Consider the following 5258-nt stretch of genomic DNA (forward strand, 5'->3'; position numbering starts at 1 on the left):
TATATATGCATGTATGCAAAACAATCTGCAACACGTTTTTGTGTGACACCAAATATTTTCTGTCTTGCGTTAAAGAAATGAAGATGTGGCGGGATCGCTAAAAGGGTTGAATCGCATACATGCGGCCCCTGGTTTCATTCCTGTGCCACCACTGACATGTGGGTTCTATTTGGAATTTGGCTTGAAGAATGTCTTGTATGAAGAATTCAAATTTGGCGAATGGAAAAGTGCGTGCAACATCTGCTTGTGTGTGTGTATGTTATCGTAAAATTAAATAAATGAAAAGGAACAAAAAAAAAAACATGATGAAATAAATTTCATTAGTTTACTGCTGTTTCTGCTGTAAAATTCACTGCATCCAAAACCTGAATGTTGAGCATCACTTTATACCTTCTTCGGAACTTTTAAAATGAAGTGCAAGTTTATTTCGGAAAGCATTTTACATATATATACGTAGACTTTCACCGTCAAAATATATAAAAACACATAAGACATTGTGCATAGAAATTAAAGGATAAAAGTGTCTCCCAGAGATACACGGATTTATATAATCTTACTACTATTCTCTTTCTCAGCTGTCTCTATTTGTCTGTCTGTCTGTCTGTCTGTCGCTCTCTCTCTCTCTCTCTCTATCTATCTATCTATCTTTCTATCTATCTATCTTTCTATCTATCTATCTCTGTCTCTGTATGTCTGTCTGCCTCTCCGTCTCTCTCTGAGATTGTTGAGATCGGTGATGTTTTAGAGAACAAAGAAACAGTATTAAGGGATGAGAAACTTAATATAAATTTCTACAATATTTCTTTTTTGTTACTGTTGATATTTTCATTTTCTTTTTCTTCTTTGTTTGGTTTGAAAATATAAAGGTTATTCATATAAAACTGGAAGAAAAAACATAGCGGTATAAAAAAGAACAACAATCAGCAAATATAAACAAAAATACGTTTGATATACTTTAAAAATAGAACGCAGACAAAACCTGTTGAGATGTCTGTCACCATTTCATCATAATAAGACAGATGTTCAGTGTATGACTATTATTATGTAAAAGAAAAAGTATAAAGGAGAAGCAAATATATATCGTTATGAAAAAAGAGAGAGAGAGAGAAAATAAATGTAACGTTTACAGAGAAAGAAAATATTTTCTATAAAATATGTTATATCCTCGAATGCTACCAAACATTTTATTAAATCACATTTGGGGATATTGGAAAAAAAAATTATGTCTACTTTGGCTTCTTTCAATTTTAGATTTCATTTTATTTATAAACACTGTATATTTCATTGTGTGGCATCTTGGGCAGGTGTCTTTTACTATAGCCTCGGGCCAACCAAAGCCTTCTGAGTGGATTTGGTAGACGGAACTTGAAAGAAGACCGTCGTATATATATAGCAAATGAAAGACAGAAGATAAGATGGAATATACGAGAATATATTATTAATCACGGCAATTGTTTCGACACAGCTAGCATCGTTTCCTCTTGGGTAGGACACTCAACAACTGGTTCAAGACTGTTCCGCAATGTAACTTTCCATTTTGTAGAGAGAAATGCAGCCAGATGGAGGAAATATCTTCATTATATAGAAGATCAAAAATAAAATGACAGATGGCAAAAAGGGAAACGAATAAGCAATCCAGCGAGAAAAGTATTAAAAAATAACCGTTAACAGATATAAATGTAAAATCGCCCTCGGGCAAGCTACATGGCAAGAGTATTCTCACTCATACAAGCAACCGCAAAAATGTGGGCATACGCACACGTGAGGTTTGGTGCACCCATGATCACAAAGCGAGTTAGTTATCTACTTGGTGTTTATAAAAATGGGGAGGTTAAAAGAAAACTTAAGTCATTCATAACTTAAAGTAAATTAAGTTAAGTTAATGGTTACTCAAAATTCATTCTCGCTGCATTGTGCGAAAGTACATTTATATGCGTGTATGCGTTCAGAAATTCTATTAATTATCTTCTCGTTAATCCACAGAATAAACAGGTATTCCTCAGAGCAGAGACGGCATCTCCTGGAAATTATATTGTATGGCAGATGGCAGATGGCAGATTCATTACCTCACAGGGGAAAATGCTGAGCGGAATTTCTTGTGACTTCTCATTCTGAGCTCAAATGCCGTCAAGGTCAACATTGCTTTTTATCGTTTCAGGTTCGGTAAAATATGTACCATTCGAACAGTGAAGTCGATGATATTGATTGAACCCTGCCCCTAAAATTAATGATCTGGTGCCAACATTTTTACTTAATTATTATTGCTCAGTCAATGAAGTAGCTTTCATATCATATTTTTCAGGTAAAATGACAAATTCTATTTGATTAAGTACTTTAAGTTGCCATCGGAAATCCCACTAAGATCGGCTTTAATTATCATCTTCCATTCCTCATTCATGGGTCCATAAAATAAAGTACTAGTGAAGTACGGGTTTGAGTTGAGTAAATCGAGTGTCTCCTCGTCCCAGCTTTCTGGCATTTTAACTATGTAAATTGCATGTTAGATGACCTGAATGTCAAGTCTTTAAAGAGAATAGATAAATGGATGTGTGTATCTAGCGATTTATGTATCTATATCTCAAACTCTTCCTTTCTCTCTCTCTCTCTCTCTCTCTCTCTCTCTCTCTCTCTCTCTCTCTCTCTCTCTCTCTCTCTCTCTCTCTCTCTCTCTCTCTCCTTATCTCTCTCCTTCACTATTTATCTATCTATCAAATAATACATGTATATATGTACATAACATACAAATATGCATATATATATATTTATATATATATATATAAACATAGAGAGATAGATAAAGAGTGCGAAAATCTAAGAGATAAATACATAATTAGAGATATAAATATTAGATGTGTATATATGTATGAACGTATGTATGCATGTATATTTTTAAGTGTCTCCCATTTTTATAATTCTTTGAATATTTCAGATAAAATTTGGGCCGGTTTCCAAAATCAGAAACAAATATTCTTAATTGGAATTTAAATAACAACAAAAACGTTTAGAGCTATCACTTGATATATTTTTTTATAAAAAATAATCATAGCTTTATTTATTTTTTGGCAGACATTGCTTAAATATTTAACAGTGTAAGTAAATGCTTCAATGATTTTAGATACAAATGTAAATTTATAATTTGTGTTTCGAAACACCCACACATAGACACATACGCACACGCACGCGCACATATATTTATATTTATACATATATGTATACACTATGTTATGTATATGTATGGGAGACATAAAAAATGTAAGTGCATTATGAATGATTTATTTAGCTTACACTTGTTTCGAAACATTTGCACATTGCAGTACGCATATTTAACTGGTTGTAAAGTTATTTGCATCAAAGCTAAAATGCTTTTGCCAAATTTTCTATACACTAAGATATTGTGTAAGGCGAGTGACACGTTATATATACTAGAATATGGTCTCAAATTTATTGTTTATTGTCCGTTTCATAGGCAATTAGTTATTTATATGAGACACTCTTATTTTAATAGTCAACTAGTGTTTATATGTATCTTGTCAAACAAAATTCTATCTTAATCTTTGAGGTCGTTATGTGCAACTTAATTAATACTAGAAGATAGAATAAACCTTACAAGAAACAGAACAGAAAATTATTATCTATATTAAAACGATATTCAAAATTATATGCTTTTGGCCGTCGGAAGAATTTATGTTAAGTAAATTGATATTACATATAATAGGCCATATGCTCACACTCACACGCTTACAATGTATAAATGCCAGTATATATACCTAACAACGCGAACACACATGTGTATACACACATGATCATAAGTAGACATACTCACGCACCCTCCTACATATTGACAATTGCCAACGCATGAAACTCTGATAACTTGAGTCACTCTGTTACTTCTGCTAACTATTAATATATATATATATATATATATGTGTGTGTGTGTGTGTGTGTGTGTGTGTGTGTGTGTGTGTATGTGTGTGTGTGTGTGTGTGTATGTGCGTGTGTGTGTGTATCTGTGTGTGTGTATGCAATCATGTGAAGGCGCTTGGCGCAGTGGTTGAGGTGTTGGACTCATCATCGAAAATAGAGGGGGTGATGCGTTTTAGCCTTGAGCAAAACACTTTATTTCCCGTTGCTCCAGTTCACTTAGGTTATAGTGATGAGTAATCCCGTCCAGGGAGGAATATATAGGCAAGAGAAACCGGAAAACTGGCCTTTTGATTTTTACAGACTAAAGTGGACAAGCTATGTATGTATTATGTGATTGTTACTGCTAATTTAATCTAAGTCAAGCTTTTGGCTAACAAAATCGAATGGTAAGAAAAACCACCGCCCTTAACGAAAAGATCATTTCTTCTTCAAGATTATGGCTGTCCCCACACTGTATAAGTATTCAATGTTGTCTCAGAGGATCTTGGCTGGAGAAAAATTGCTCTAAGTAACATAATTTAAATACTCTGAACAATGTATTCAGTTTTGACCTATAAATATATACGACTGTGGAACCTACGATAGAGTCTCTGCGTTCTTGCTTGAGCAGCTTAAAGCCCCTTCAAATTTGAACCCAACTTTCATAGAAAATAGGCGATACATTGAATAATAATACGTTATTTGAAAATATGATGCGTTGGTCATGGCTGGAAATTCTCTGAGGTCAAACAACAACAGAACAAAAACAAAATATAAAGCCGTTGTCTAAAGAAATCCAGTGTATTTCACAGTGAAATATATTTTAACATCATTTGCTTCACACGAACTAATACATATCTGATGAGAGTGAACTAAAAAAAAATAATCGAATCATAACAAAGAACAAAAAATAAATCAAAATAGAAAATAAACGAAATCTAAATAATGTTTTCAAAGTCTTCTTTGCTTTAGAATATTTTTTCTTGAATAAAGAACCATTAAAATATCATAATTATTTAATTTTCCTGCGCTTCTTTAGTTTTACTTTCACTTTCATTAATTTTTTTTATTTTCCTTTTCAATATGTTAGTTCACTGGTTTAGGTTTGGGTTTAATTTTTCAGTGTTTTCTTCATATGTATTTTTTTCTCTTTGCTATTTTTTGAACGCCAGGCATTGTTATTGATGTTGTTGTTATTTCTGTTTTGCACTCCGCTTGTATTATTTGTCGTTCCGAAACTAGAGGCTTCTACTGTGTCATTCCCCCACCCGCTGCTACCGTTAGTTCATTATTTGTTATTTCTGATGGGGCTTTTTCTTGTTTCTTTGTGTTTGTTTTATATTTATAGATTTTTT

Source organism: Octopus bimaculoides, chromosome 5 (assembly GCF_001194135.2).
Source record: "Octopus bimaculoides isolate UCB-OBI-ISO-001 chromosome 5, ASM119413v2, whole genome shotgun sequence".
Lineage (NCBI taxonomy): Eukaryota > Metazoa > Mollusca > Cephalopoda > Octopoda > Octopodidae > Octopus > Octopus bimaculoides.